General features: G+C 43.8%; 2 long non-coding RNA genes across 2 annotated transcripts; both read right to left on the bottom strand.

Moving 5' to 3' along the window:
* Positions 1 to 2,674: 2,674 nt before the first annotated feature.
* LOC112477793 lies at positions 2,675 to 14,640 on the bottom strand. The gene is made up of 3 exons (XR_003045589.1): positions 14,466 to 14,640; positions 5,504 to 5,616; positions 2,675 to 5,023 (listed from the first exon to the last, which is right to left on the bottom strand). It is a non-coding gene; the product is annotated as an uncharacterized LOC112477793 (long non-coding RNA).
* LOC112477782 lies at positions 12,293 to 14,454 on the bottom strand. The gene is made up of 2 exons (XR_003045585.1): positions 13,570 to 14,454; positions 12,293 to 12,786 (listed from the first exon to the last, which is right to left on the bottom strand). It is a non-coding gene; the product is annotated as an uncharacterized LOC112477782 (long non-coding RNA).
* Positions 14,641 to 15,833: the final 1,193 nt, after the last annotated feature.

Below are 15,833 nucleotides of genomic sequence, written 5' to 3'. Positions count from 1 at the left end.
AAGGAAGTTATTATATCCCTATTTTACAAAAAGGGAAGCCAAGTGAGGCCTGGGAGGCTAATGATATGCTCCACTGGCAGAGCCAGGACTCCAATCAGACTTGCCTGACCCCGAATTGGGTGCTCTGAACCACTCCAAGTTTTTACTAATGATGGCCATGGACACTGGCTGTTAGGATAGGACTGAGATTGGCAGAGAGCACCATTGAGGATGTAGGGCAGCACTAGCCCAAGGGCAAGCAGCCTAGAGCAACTGAGTTTTGCTATGTGGTTTGGTCTTGCCTTGGCAGGTTCTCGTCCTCTAACACAGGCTCTAACCCAGTGGTTCTCAAACTTTCTGGTCTCAAGACCCTTTTACACTCTTAAAAATTATTAGAATCTCAAAGAGCTTTTTAAAATATGGGTTATATCATCAACATTTATCTTCTTAGAAATTAAAACTGAAATCTTTTAAAAATCTTTTAAAATAACAATAAATCTCTTACATATAAACATAACAAACTTCTTGTGAAAAATAACTATATTTTCCAAAACAATTTAGTGAGAAGAATGTCATTGTTTTACATTTAGGCAACTCTCCTTAATGTCTAGCTTAATAGAAGACAATTGAATTCTCATATCTGTTTCTGTATTCAATTTGTTGCGCTATATTACTTTGGTTGAAGTGTATAAAGTAGAAAGCCTTATGCAGATATATAGTTGGGAGAGAAGGGAACTCATAGAGCTCCCGAAAGGGCCTCCTCTGGGACCCCAGGGATCCTTGGATTACCCTTTAAGAATCACTAATTTAACCAACGGAAATTACCAGTGGAAGTCACTCCATAATAATAATAATTTTTTTACTCTTAAATTTATACAATTTTTATTTGTCAATCAAAAATCAATAAAACTAAGGGGGAAAAGTTTAAAATAAACAAACAAACAAAAAGTCACAGGCATTGCAAACTAACATAGAAGGAAGAATGTAACCAAATGTCTCTTTATTTAAGAAACCTCACCCCTCCTTACTCTCCTTCTTCTCCTTAGCTAACTACATTCCTCTGGACAGTGAACAAAGTGCAACTTCACTCCAGGTGTGGTTTTTATGGTCATGGAATTAGCTCCCTAGGTGGGGCTCACTCTGGATGCCTCAAGATTTGTATCCTTCAAAGACAAGCATTTTCTTTTCTTTTTTCTTTTTCTTTTATATTAGTTTCAGGTATACAGAACAATAGTTAGATATTTATATAGTTTATGAAGTGATCGCCTGGTTACTCCAGCACCCCATCTGGCTCTACACATAGCCATTACAATAACATTGACTATATTCTCTATGCTGTACGCAATGTCCCCATGACTGTTTTGTAATTACTAATTTATACTTCTTCTTCCCTTCACCTTTTTCACCCAGTCCTCCCAACTCCCCTCCCCTCATAATTATATTGGATACTTTTTTAGCTATTTAGTAGTATTTCTAACTCCAAAACTCATCATCATTTCACTATTTCATACTGTATCAAATTGGTTATCTTAAGCAAGTTACTCAATTTTTCTACCCCATAGATTAGATATAGAGAGATAGATATACAAACATACATGTTCTATGCATATTATAGGTGTGTATTCATTATTTTTGTATGAATATGTAGAGTAAAATATAGGTTTATAGATAAAATAGCTTTTATGTGTTTAGCATTATTTGATGTGAACAGCTTAGCTATTAATATCAATCTTGTTTTTCAGAAGGGGAAACTGAACAAAAGAAGGGTGATGTGACTTGCTGAAGATGACATGCTCAGCAAGTGGTGGACAGTAGACTAGAACTCCTGTCCTCTGACTCCTAGACCTGAGCTCACCCCTCAGAATCCCTCTCTCTAAAGCCATGGCTGCATAACATGTATATGGAAGGTGGATGTGTGCAATGCACAACTATTTATGAAAGTATATAGATGGATTTTTTATATGAACATAGCTATGTATGAGAGGAAAAAATGTCTTGTATCTCTGTGTGCAAAATTATTTTTGTTGAGAGATACAAGGCACCAGCCTGCCAATGTTTTTCCTTCCTTACCAAACTATCCAATTATCTATGGTCCTGGGCTTGATCTGTCCTTTGTCAGGGACATCTCTTCCTTCCAGGTTTCCTGTTGGTTCATTCTCACCAAGAGTATGTAGATAGCCCAGCTCTTCGCATGAGCACGCAGAAGAGACACACGAGGAAGTATAAATCTGATCCCCTTCTTTTTTTTCCCCCATACATTATGTCTAACGTACCTTTCAAAATAAGTGATCTACAAATGTACAACCAAGGAAAGCATAGCTGTATGAACTGAAGTGCGTATGTGTCTATAAATGCAAATGTGGAATACTTGAGTGTCCATATACTTGTCTAGGTATGCCCCATGCAAATGTATGAGCAACTGGAGTTTCAGTTCTTTCATTAATAGGTATTTACTCACAAATTCTTCATTTTATGGCTGTATGAAGCTCATGTTTATGCACGATCCAGTGAGAAGAACCCTCGGTAAGAAGTCAGGCTGCCTGAATTCTAGTCAGAGATTTCTGCTCCCAGTTGCCTTAAACAAATCATGCCCAGTGCGAGCCTCCACTTCCTCATCCATATAATGGGGGGAAATCATTATAGTCTCTGCTACATCTCCAGATGGGGAATGTAGTGAGGAAATAGTAGGAGATGATTGAGCGAACAAGATTCTTTTTATTTTTATTTTTTGAACGCAATTCTTTTCTACTAGAGGAAAGTCAAACAAAATCATGAAGAGAACAACGTAATCAAACGCTCATGTACCCATCACCTCACTTTAACAATGATCGATTCACAGCCAATCTAGTTTCATCTAAATTGAACCCAACCCCTACCTCATATATTCTGAAGCAAATCCGAGACATCATAGAATTTCTTCTGTGAACAGTTGAATGAATATCTATAAGATAAAGACATTTTTTACAGCATAACCACAATATGATTATCATACCTGCCTAAAAAATTTTAGCAATTTTTTTTAGCTTTTAAAATGTGAAAAAGATCTAAAAAATGCAAAGTAGCTGTCTCCCTTGTGCCTCAGGCTCAGAGTTGATGAATGTCAATAAGGGAAAATGAAGAGAGTGGGGAGAAAAAGATGAAGTTTCCTTTTTTATTTCCATCTTAAAATCCCAGTTCACTTCGAGAGACTCATCTCTACTCATTGGGTCCATTAAAAATGGCCTGAGAGAGGACCCTGGAGGTCAACATGTTGTGGAGATAGACAGAAGGGGTCCTTGGAAGACACTGCAGATCTCATCTTGGGCAAAAATGGTTGTTGAGCCAGAGGGGATCTGAGCAGAGGGCCAGCCCAACTATTCTCTAGCATCAGATTTCATCCTTGGCTTGCCAGGCATTTGCAAGATGTCTGAAGTCTCACTTTGGAGTTACTGATCTCTAAAGACAAGCAGATACATGTAATTGCATCCTTTTACAGAAACCCAAAAGGAGAAATGCACAGAGGCACAGGCAAATCTAACTGGTCATATACAGGCCATGTACAAACACATGCAAACAGTCAGAGACAGATGCAAATGTACAAGTACATATCAGCAGACTCAGGCATGTCGGAAAACAGGAACACAAACCCAAACATTCAGACATATGTGAATATGTGGGGATACAAACATGCAAGTCCTGGAACAAAAGTATAAAAAGCTAAATACAAAAGCCCAAACATATGCAAATATACATTGGGTCATTTTTATTCATGACCAGTTAACATGGCCAAGCCCCATTCTAGTTGGCTCCTTCTCTCTCATTCCATCAAATGGGGCAATTATCGGCCAAAGCTTCAATCTGAGTCCCATTTATAAAAATGCACACCTGAGATAAGTCATCCCAAGGTCTTCCCACTGCCCCTGCCAGCATAAGTTTTTTTATCACCAAGTCCTTTCTCTCCCCAAAAGAGACAACTAAGAGTAGTGTGGTGTGGTATGTACGTGTGCGTGTGTCCATATGAACACACATTTTTTTGTCCTAACAAGTCAGCTCAATAAGGAGGAGGAAGGACACTGGCCATTTACAAAGTTAAGTCACCTCAGGCTGACAAGGGAACATTGTTTTGCCTACACTGTGCAATAGCTGGTGGTTAGACTGATTTCCCACTGAATTGATTGACCCGAGTGGATATTTTGGCATCTTATAGACATGACCTGAGAGTGCTTTCTCTGGGCCTGAGTGAGGCTGTGTCAATTGTCTGGGTTGATTCTTTTGAGGGAACTTACCAATCAATTCAAAGAATAACGGTGATGGAATTGACTAGGACTTGCATGGCCACAGAGTGATTCCGAGTCAAAAAAGATGGACAGAATCTGACAGTTTAAAAACAAGATCTATCAATTATATAGAGATAAACCAGTGAGGATATTTGGCACTATGTTCACCAAAACCAGTCAGCTGACTAAAATGTTCAATTTCAACCAATTTTTTTTGTGAGATGCAGCAAAGAGAGAGCATCTGAGTCAGGGCACCTAAATGTGTTTGCATTGCAAGCTGGATCTACACTGGCATTTAGAGTAGTGAAAGGTTCGTGTGACTGTAAGCTTAGAAGGATAGTGTGATAATGAAAGGCTATGTAGGTGGTTGCATGAGTACATGTGTCTAGAACTGTGTCCTCTTACAACTAACATCATTGGCAAGAAAGTAAAAGTTGTGTAATGTAACTGGGGCTTTCTTTTTATAAAGACTCACAGAATGTTAGTTATTGAAGGAAATTTAGAGCTCATGTGGAAACTGAAGCTCAGAGAGTTTTAATGACTTGTCCAAGGTCACGCAGCAAGTGAATGGCTAAGACATATTTAGATACTGTTTTAGTTTGCTATGGCTGCCATAACAAAGTACCATAGACTAGGTACTTTACATTTATTTTTCACAGTTCTGGAGGCTAGAAATCCCAGATTATGGTGTTAACAGGATTGACTTCTGAGGCCTCTTTTCTTGGCTTGTTGATGGTCTTCTTCAAATAGTCTTTCCGCCGTATCTGTCTGTGTTCTAGTCTCCTCTTCTATAAGGACACCAATAATATAGGATTAAGGTTTACTCATATAACCTCATTTTACCATAATTACCCCTTTAAAGGCCTTGTTTCTAAATACAGTCAAATTCTGAAGTACTGGGGGTTAAGGCTTCAACATATGAATTTTGGGGGACCATACTTCAGCCTATTACAAACAACAAGGCTCTGAACCCCAAATCCATTACTCTTGTGCCCACATCAAACTGTTAAGTGATCTGGTGGATTTTTTTTCCCGAATTGGTTCCATTTTTTTTTCCCCTTAGGGATGGGGAAGTTGTTGTTTAGGACCAACATAAGATTTAAAAATGTTTTCAGAGCCAAGGCCCAATAAGAAACTGAGTGAGCACTGCTTGAGGAATCTAGAATTAGACCACCAAACACTGGGAAAAGAAAATTTCTAACCAGAACCTTTGGACTAGAAGGAACCCTTGAGGTTAACTTGACCATTACAGGGACGTGAGAATTTACCTGGTGTAGTTGGAGAATACAGGTGTCCAACAACTCTCATGGCTGTGAGTTCTTTCTTACGTATAATCAGCATTCCTCATGCTAAGCTCAATCTTCTTCCCTTGCATTCAGTCCTCAAAATTGGACAATAAGGGAATTTTTTTCTTTTGAAGACTGAGGAAGGTTTGCCGACATATTAAGGAAAACTTTCTATTCAAGACAGCCTCTTTCTCTCCTCATCTGAGGCTGAGGGTAGGAAGTCAGAGGCAAAAAAAAAATGGCGCGCTTACCCCTTTGCTCTCTGCCCTGAGACCTTCAGCCCCTGTCTAGGCCCTGGCCAGCTCTGGGGAGTGGATTGAGGTGAGTTGACATGTTGTGTGGTGCAGAAACAGGGGAAGAGAGGCCCTCTAACTTCACGGAAATCACAGGTGGGCTGCAGTGGGATTATAGTATGGATGTGATGAAGCATATACCAAAAAGAGGCCACATCCAGGCAGAGGGGCCCACATTATCATGGTGGTTAGTGCTTGTGTTCTCTACCATGGTAAGCAAGCTTCGATCCTAGAGTTGGGAGGAAGCAATTCCAAAAGCATCCAGCTGAAATGCAAAGAGAGCTAGATGCAGTGTAGTGGTAGGAAAAATACTGGCTTAGGGATCAGAACACCTGGGTTCTGGTCTCTGTCTGAGCCTCTGTTTCCCTTCCTTCACAATGAAGTGGTTCAATTTAGATTATCACTAAGATCCTTCCAGCTCTGAGACTCTAAGCAAAAACTAGAGGATGCTGGGGGCAGGGAAGGAATATTCTTTGTAGCAAATCAAATGATGGACTATGTGTCTTCGTGAACCAAACCAGGCACAGAAAACTCTCCATCTTCATTCCAGAGTTGGTGGGGGGTGGGGGCGTGGGGGTGTTAGCTGTGGTGTCTCCTCATTTGACATCTCAACCTTTTTCACAGGGCTTCTGCACACATACCATGGGGAGCTGTTTCCCTTAAGGACCCTGCCCCTGAGGCGAAAGAGGCAAAGACAAGATAGGGCAGGACGACAGGGAGGGTGTCTGCATGATGCTAGCCACCAGGTAAAAACAGAGAAATCAGCCCACTATCTGCTTAGTTTCAAATATCAGAATAAAGGCATCCAATTTTATAGCTTTCATCTGAAGTTAATGGATAATGAGATGCAGGATCAGCCTTATGCTGTGATACAGTTTAAAGCCCCTGGGGAGGCTCTGTTTCCCCCTCCCCAATTATCCTGCTACCAAAGTGCTTTAAGACTAAGTTCCACCATTAGAACACATGGTGTTAAGTGCAGTCCTCCCAAATCACATCCCTTAAAATACAAAAGCACCATAGTGATACTTTATCAAACAAGGATATAACCAGAAAAGTAGTGCTTAGTGGGGAAGCTCAGGGAGATGAGGGGCTCTGAAAATTTATCTCAAGATACTTCTCAGTTCACGTTGGCTGGACCTTGTGAGAAAGCTAGACTCTGCCTGGGGAAGTGGGAACTCAGGGACTCTCCTATAAACCAGATGCCTGAACTATGGGTATATTTCTACTCTTGGGAAAGGGGTGAGTAGTCATCATGCTGAAAAATCACAGAGGCTGCCAGTAAAACTGACTTAAGGGAGATGAAAATTCTGATAGCGCACATGCACTTGGATGAGCCACCATAGAAGCCAGTGTAGTAGTGCCTTGCGGATCGCCACTCTGTATGTCCAGAGGATGTAAAACTATTTCAGGGATTTTTTTTTTCATTTTCATTATTATCTGCTGTTTATCTAACCCAGGTGGCATGAGTTAGTGGTGTTAAAACCCAGCAGATGAGAACACATACAACTAGAGTTCAAACCTGGCTATGCGACCTTGGGCAGGTGCCTTAACCTTTCTGAGATTACATTTCCTCATCAAATTGAGCACAAAGCACCTGCCATATAGTACTTCTCTATAAATGGAAGCTATTATAGTTATGAATATTGAGGGGACTTCAGGACACTACCTATGAATTGGAACTAAGTCATGAAATGAATGACCGCTATATTCTCAACAAATCAGGAGCCCAGACCCTGATAATTCGTGCATAATCTTCTTACTTGGATGGAATCCAGTCTTCTTCCAACTTAATTTTACCTTTTAAGATCTGGTGATAAAAGAAACAGAAAGGGTTTTGGACCCCTCCAAGCAGCCTGAAACACTTAGATTTGTGGCAAGGGTGGCCTTACCAACAAACAGGATGGGTGGCTGCCTCCATGATATGGTTTAAGAAAAATCATAAACCACCCTCACACAAATTTATATTATATCACCTGCCGTGAGTCTGAAATTCCATTCCTTCCATCTGGGCAATAGTTTCTGAAAACCCCTACCAAAAAGCACAGTTTCCTGGGAGAAAGTACATTTCAACACATTGGTGAAGTTTTCCTAATCTGGCAATCTGGCCTAGAGATGGGGCTGGGACTCAGGATAAGTAAATTTTGATAGGTTTAGGGATGTAAAAGTGCCAGAGGCACACAGTGGAAAGTATGGGTAGCAGAAAGACATGAGGACTATGGAAAGAGGAAAAGACACCAAATTGACTATGGGACCCACTGAGAATGCCAACTATGCTACCTATGGTTTAGAGAGCTAAGAAGTACATTCAATTCTGACTTTTCCAGTTCATCTTGATATTGACTCTCCCTTGCTCTTGTACCCTCCATTTTGGAGTTGCTTCTTCCCAGAAGCAATTGTGTATTTGGACAGAGAAGTGGAGTGCTGGCTTCAGTGTCTAGGTAGCAATACCCAGTATCTCAATAACAGGCCCAGTAGCTTTGTCTGTGACCAAGATTATTATGACATCAGCTACAGCTCTCCCCCCTGGGTTGGGGCCAAAGAAACGAATGACTAAAAGTATGCTCTGCAGAGCACTGTAACTCCAGGGAGACTTTTAGGTGGTCCACCCAGAATCTGTCACTAAAAAACATATCTCTGGTTTGTGTTTTAACTATAATCTCTGAGAAGATACTAATTTATATTTAAAAGTACAAAGAAATTAGTGTTTTTAAAATGTAACCATTGTCATGGCCATGCACTCGAAAAAATATGTATGAATATGTGTATGTAAATTTATATATATACATACATGTACACAAATATACACACATGTGTCTTCCTTCCTTCCTTCCTTCCTTCCTTCTCTTCTTTTCTTTCCATTGTCAAAAGAGGCCAATGAGGCACATGGGGCCTGGCATCTCTGAGGTTTGATGTGGATGTTATATTTGCAAGACTGGCCACACTCCTACACTTAACTCATGTTTTGACATCATGGCAGCACACGTCCTCTCTAACCTGGTCTGCCTCTAAACCCTGTTCAGGTGTTTCTGTCCCCCCAAAGAACAATTAGAGAAGTAAAAATGCGGTTCCTCCCACATTATCCTAAATATTGCTGTGATATCAGGGAAACGGCTTGTCCAAGCTCTCAGCCACCAGGAGACTGACACAGAAGGGGCCTCAGCTACTCCCCTCCCCAGATTTCCCTCCTCCGAATTATGGAGAAATTTCCCTACTAGGGATGGAAAAAAACTAGAAATGGGAGAAGAGAATTGGGAATGGGGAGACTGCCTTCAGCAAGTATAAAACAGAGAGGAGTTCTGTAACCGCTCCATCTCTGAGAGGGTGACTTTGTGGATGGGAGGAGGAGAAGGAACTGAAGGGTGGTAATTAGCTTATTATTGTCTCCCCTGGGTGTTGTGAGAATTCCTTAGGAGACACTTGTAAAAAAGGAGAGGGAAGATAGTAAATACACATCTAATGATATGCTAAATAAATTATTATTGTTATTATTATGACTATTGTTATAGCAATTGCAACTTGCTCCTTGCATCCAAGTTTCCATTAGAGATGGGAATTGGTCCCCTTACAGCCCGGCCCTCACTGCTGCCGATGTACCTCCAGACACCCCCTACCCCACCCTCAGGAATTAGTGGAGTAATTGGGCAGTGTAGACCCGGCTTCAGTTAACAGCCACTCTCCTGATTTCTGCAGAAGAGGAGCAGTTAAGGAGCTCGCATAAGCATGCAAGGCCTCAGCCTGGTGCTTGCTCTAGTAAAGCAAAGACGGAAAAAGGGCTTCGCTGAGAATGGCAAGGTTTACTTCTCAGGCGAAACTTCCTGAGTCCCAAGCAAGGGAACTCAGAGAAGGCCAAAGCTAAGTCAGACAACTGGGGAAGGGTCACAGAAAGGAAGGGAAAATATGCAAATCAGAGATGCTCATCCCGGAGATCTCAAGCTTCCCGGGGAATCTCAGTAACTATGAACAACACTGTGTATGTGCATTTTGCTGGGGAGAGAGCAATTGTTTTTATCAGCTTCTCAAAGGGATCTGGAATGCAGAAACAGTTAAGAGCCATTCCAGCCCAGGTAAAGGGACCCAAACTCTCTAAGCTCAACAATCTATGGTTAGTGTCTCTTCATTCCTGCCTTTGGCCAAGGCAATCATTACCTGAAGCCCGCAGTTTCTAAGCTTTACAGCAATACCCCTCTCCTCCTGGCCAGAGCACAGACACCTGCCTGAGTCCCACTTAGGCAAACATATGTAAATGTAGACTCCTCAGTTCCCCTTCCCTGCATTTCTTTAGGGAAAGCATCTACCACTCTGTGGGTGTTAGGTGTTGGAGGGAGGAGAGGAGGAAACTCATAGGCTGGGGGACGAGAAAAGAGATTCAGGTTTAACTTAGCCCCCTCTCTGGACCTCAGTCCCTCACCCAGACACAGGGCAGGTTGCCTCTAAGGATACTTAGGGGAAAAAGGAACCAATTTGGGAGGGTCCACCTCCCTCATAACCTGGGAGAAGGGAAGACTAACCCTTCCCTACAGACTGGGATCCTCACTAGATGAGGAAACTGACCCTGTCTATTTCACCCCCACTCACTGACGAAGACTGCCTGTCCCCAAACTCCCGAGAAGGAAACTATTCTACAAGGACCAAAGTGCCAGGAGCGGGGCAAGGAATGATGACAATAAAAAATAACTATGCAGAGCAACCTGATTAAAGGGTATTAGTGAACTAGAAAATTTGTGCGCTTTGTAAAGTTTTTTAAAAAAAACTTTAAACATTAATTCTGCTCCTTCTGGTAGCATCCCTGGAGCAGAGCTGGGGCAGAGAGAGAGAGAGAGACTTTTCCTTCAGCCAAGCTGGCTGTCTCTGCTGATTTATTTTTATTTGCATATTTCTTAATGGACCAAGTGGTAGTTCCTTTTTGGACCCCTCAGACCTATAGGGGGCTCCTTCCCAGCCCAGGTCTTGGCTCTGGTTTAGTTTCATATACTTGGGAGTCTGGGGAGCCAGGAGACTAGGGGTGGGGGCAGAGCCTGCTTCGCCTCCTCCCCCATTTCCTGGCTCCTGCCACCTCCTCCCCTCTCCCATCGCCAGCTTGGTCTACTCTCCCCACCCTGGCACTAACAACTGGCCCTGCCTGTAGCCGCAGGCCATGTGATTCCTGGCCTAGCTCCAGCCAGGGACCTGGGTGCCTGCTAGCCTGCTGTGTCCGAGTGAGACTCCCTCCATGCTCCCTGTTCTTAAAAGTCAAGTTCTCATAAAAACCCAGGACAAAGCTGAAGCGAGCTGGAGGGGCCCCTATGTACCTAGAGGGGAGGGAAACGCAATTTGGGGAGCAAAAGAGGAATGAATGACCCAGCAGAGTAGGATCAGGCCCCTGATGCACAGGCCTTTGAGAAGGTAGGGTGAGGAAGGCCCCATAAGAATATGCCCAATACTGGAAAATTCACTCCTCAATCCACCAGGCTCCCAGTCCCAGCCACACAACTCACCAGGGGCAGAGGAGGCCCAGGTGAAAGCAAGCTTTACTTGGCCACATTACCTCGCTTTCCTGGTTGTATTATCAAAAAGCAGCAGTGGTGAAAGTGTACCCTGCTCCCTGCCCTTTTCCTCCTAAATCTTTCCCCTCCAAAGCTCACTCTTTGAGACCTCAAAATTAGGGTTCAAGAAAAATGTGCTAGGAATGTGAGAGAGGCTAGGTGGTTGCTGACCTTTAGTGCACTAAAAGCCCAAATGGAGGCCTGCTCCCTCCCTCAGGGAAGAGTATCTCTGGGTTGTTGGACTGTTCACTGCCTCGCCTTCCATAAGACCCACACCCATGCCTGTCTGTGCTGGCCCCTCACAAAACTGGTTTCCATCTCCGGGTGGGTGCTAGGTGTTTACCCCTTTCTTCCCTGATCTATCTGTTCTTGCGAGCCCCAATCACTCTCCATTCGCTTCCTCTCCTTGAGGCTCCCTATGCTCTGTTTACCCTTGTGTAACTTCATCCCTCCATAAGTAAGAACTCTGCTAGCTGGTTTCCTAGATGACCCAATACGGCTTTCCAGTTGGCCCTTGGAAATATTTCCAAGAACAAGTCTCTCTCGGCCTCTACATATAAATATGTCTGTACAGAGATAGACTAGCTTAAGCCTCAATTCACACACATCATGAGACAATTACACCCTTATATATATACAGATATCCCTATAGAGTTATATTCACAAGTGTCTATAACTCTAGAGAGAGATAACAGCATATATATATAGGACTATAATTACTTACGTCTATTTTTACAACTATGTAGTTATAAATAGATATGCCTATATATAGTGATAATAATATAGAAATATCTCCATAGCCATATATGGCTCTAAGCGAATGCTCTAACTACTCTATATCACAATCAATAAGTACATATCTCCTGATACATAATTCCAACGATATACATTTATCTATGTAGATGCTCAGAGATATAAATCTGTCAGGATATCAAATGTCCATAAAGCTGGATGGCTATAAGAGAGTCATATATTTTCGCATATATAAATCTGCTCCTGTAACTATTGTATATGCAGAAACACAATGGAAATAATTATATTTTCCTCAAGCATAAATCTGTAAATACGACCACAGCACATTTAGGTATGGTTAGAGATAGAGCAATATTTTCTAGACATCAGTCTGTCAATAGAGCCACCAGTGCTTCCAAACAGAGAGAGTTATAGTGGGAGTTATAAATAAACTCTCCAGATGTGAATCGGATCAGTAGAACTAGATGTAAACACGGCTCTAAGCCGGCCTTTCTTCTTCTTCTTTGTAGGATAATCCTGAAGTGAGCGCAGTCATATATGACAGAGAGCAGAGGTGTCTGGGCACTGATATTTTCCCCCAAGGAGGGCTGAAGGTGGCTGGACTTTGGGAAGCCAAGCAGGAGTTGGTGGAGGGCAGCCCCCAAACCCCTTCCGTGTCAGTCTCCTGGTGGCTGAGAGCTCGGACAAGTGGAGAGGCCTAGGGGAGAAAAATGAATCAGAGACCGGCTTGAGTCACTTTGCCCCCTCTTAGACCACAAACCCTCCAACCAGGGAAGCCCCAACTGGGCATCCCTACCGAGAGAGCAGGAGGGGTGCAGAGGTTGGGGAGAAGGGGGTTACAAGCCAGGCTGGGGAAGCTGAGACCGAGCAAGATCGTCAGCCGGTACCCGCCGGCTCGGCGCCTCATGGCCGGGGCAAGCTGCCTCGCCGGGCTGCTGCTTGGAACCTAGACCTGGGCCCTCTCCGCGCTCCCTGCGCTCAGCGTTGCAACTGGTTTTATTTTATTTTATTATTTTGTCCGATCGGTTACCGCAATGTCCTCCACCCCGTGTTGTTTTTCAAATGCAAGGACACCCAGGATCTTTTTCAAATCTTTGTGTATACTCTGTTCTTAAAGAAGTGACTCAGTGGAAAGTATTTCTCCGTCTCTTTTCAGACCAGATGGGTCACCGGCTGTTGAAAAAGCATCCAAACCTCTGAAACGGTTTGTGACTTAAATCTTTTAAAAGTTCTCATTCTCATTTGTTATGGTCATTTTTTTCCCTTTTCTTTCTCTTTTAAAAAGTTGGCTATTTTGTGTTTTTATATTTTCTCTTTGATTTTTTTTTTTTTTTTAGATACAATTGTTTTTAAAGGGGGAAATTTCGTTAGACCCGAAACTGTGGGGGTGGTTTCCTCCCCGGCCAGCTTCGTATTTTTATACCTCTGACTCTCTCCTCCCCCAAATAAATAAATTAATACAATTATCAGAAAACTGTACCTGGAGAGAATGAGGCGAACATGGAAGGATCCGAGAACGTGTCTTCTCTTCCCTTATGGAAATCTGCTCCACTTGAATCCGGTGAAGGAAAATGCAATGAGCCTCAATCCCTTTCTTCTTCTTCTTCTTCCTCTTCTTTCTCTCTCTCTCTCTCTCTCTCTCTCTCTCTCTCTCTCTCTCTCTCTCTCTCAAAAGACAGTAGGAAGGGAAATTTCCCTGGGCCTACCAGAGCCACGAGCCTTACTCTACCCTCTCTAGGGCCGGCCATAAATTCTGTCCCTGCCCGGCGGGTGGCTAGTCCTCCTGGGCACCTCGGCCGCCCTGCCGCGCTGAAAACCCAGCTGTGGTCATCACCTCTTCTTTCTCTGCTCCTCAGCTTGACATGCACGCTTGGCCTCCTCTTTAAAATAGGGGATCCAGAGAGTCCCCAAAGTCACTAACCACCCCCATATGTGGGGTCCCTCTCCTGAATCACGCAAAGCAAAAGCTCAAGAAAAAGCAGCAAGAAAGAGCGGCCTCCTGGCTCTCTCTGCTCCTCTAGCCAGAGGACCTTATCTGGGGAGGGGGTTCCCAAACCCAATCCCTGGCCAAACGTAGAGAAGCTAACTTCCTTCCTTTCCTGTCTTCCCCTCAGATGCTATGATCATGACTCCTTCCTCTGTCCCCTCCTCAAAATCTCTCCTCTTGCATTTTATTGTTATCCTGCTAGGGAGGGACTGTTAACTACCATTTTTATTGTTATTTATTATTTATTGTTATTATGATTGTTGTTAGAGATTTGTTCACTGGGTTCAGGGGACAGCAGCCAGGCCCAGATGGGGGCCTGATTGTCATACGAACGCGTGTGCACGTGCACACACACACACACACTCCTAGCATGGTGTATACGTACTCACAGGTAAATGCCCATAAGTGGCTCCGCACAGCAATTCACAGGAGGCAGACATCCTCCTACCCCAGCACACAAACGACACATTGCCTGAGCACCAGCATTCAAGTGCAAATGCCACCCCCAGACCCATGCCAAAACCCACATACACAGAGCTAGTAAGGAAAGGAAAATAAGTAAGAACCCACTTGCAGAGATCCCCTCTCTCCCACAAACTGGAGGGGTGAGTCAGACCTCTGTCTCTTTTCCCCAGTCTCTCTCTCTCTTTTTTTCTCCTTGTTTACAGCTTCAGAGAGCTCAAGGCCCATAAATCTTGAGGGGCCTACAGAGCACAGAGCACATTTGTATGCATCGTTAGGACTCGCTAATACCTAAGCCCATTAACGAGCGTGTATGCGCGTGGTTTCCGGTGTGTATTAACTTATAGTTAAATTCTGGAGAAAAGGGCATTGTGAATTAACATATACCAAATCCATCACCCGCTTCTGTCATATCAGATTAGTTGGCCATGGGTTTTGGGGGAGCAGGTTGACTGAGTCGGGGTGTACCCACCCTCCAAACTTTCTGGAGCAAGCCTGGGGGTCCAGGGGAAGACAGGACACTCTTACCCCAGACCCTGTCCTTCAGATCCCCCAGGCCAGCGGCTGCACACCAGCAGGGACGGTGGATGAATAGGGGACCCGGTCCAGGAGGCCGTCGCAGGTTGAGGGAGGCCCTGCCTGCGGTAGGCCCAGGTTGTGTTGGTGCCGCTGGCCGCTGGGCTGGCTGGTTTCTGCTTTCGGAGAAAAAAACGAGAGGGGAGGAAAGGCAAGTGGAGTTGCTGAACTTTAATAAAACCGAGAAGTCAGTGGGGGGAAGGAAAAAGCCGTCGGAGTAGGAGGCGGAGAAGCCAAGGAAAGAAGTGAGTCCGGGCTCCGGCGCTGGAAGCCTGGAGATATCAGCACCGGCTGAAAGCCGGGTCTTGTATGAAGGTGTTTCTTTCCCCCACCCGCTTCTCCGCCCCAGACACGCGGAAGCCAATTCCAACTCTCTTAGAAAAGAAAGGAGAAAGAAAGAAAAGAAAAGAAGGAAAAAGAAAATCCTTTCTAATTATATGGCATGTTTCAGCCAGGTATTCTGGTTCCAATGACTCAGATCCTATTGGAACCCCAAGGATCTGTATAATTGGGACTGTGCAGACAGAGATGAAGGATCCAGTTCTAGAGGGAGGAAGGAGAGGGGAAGGTCCATCTCTTGGGGTCCTGTAGAAAATGCCAAAGACAAAACAAGCTAAATTATTGTGTCCGTGCGGATCTAGTTGCCTATTTAAATACAGCAAGCAGAGAAGGAAAGGGAGGAGGGCAGATAACTGGCCAGGATGGAGCAGGGTGGAGGG

Source organism: Pteropus alecto, unplaced genomic scaffold (genome assembly GCF_000325575.1).
Source record: "Pteropus alecto unplaced genomic scaffold, ASM32557v1 scaffold220, whole genome shotgun sequence".
Lineage (NCBI taxonomy): Eukaryota > Metazoa > Chordata > Mammalia > Chiroptera > Pteropodidae > Pteropus > Pteropus alecto.
The sequence above is the reverse complement of the archived record's forward strand: the minus strand, read 5'-3'. Positions and strand labels throughout refer to the sequence as shown.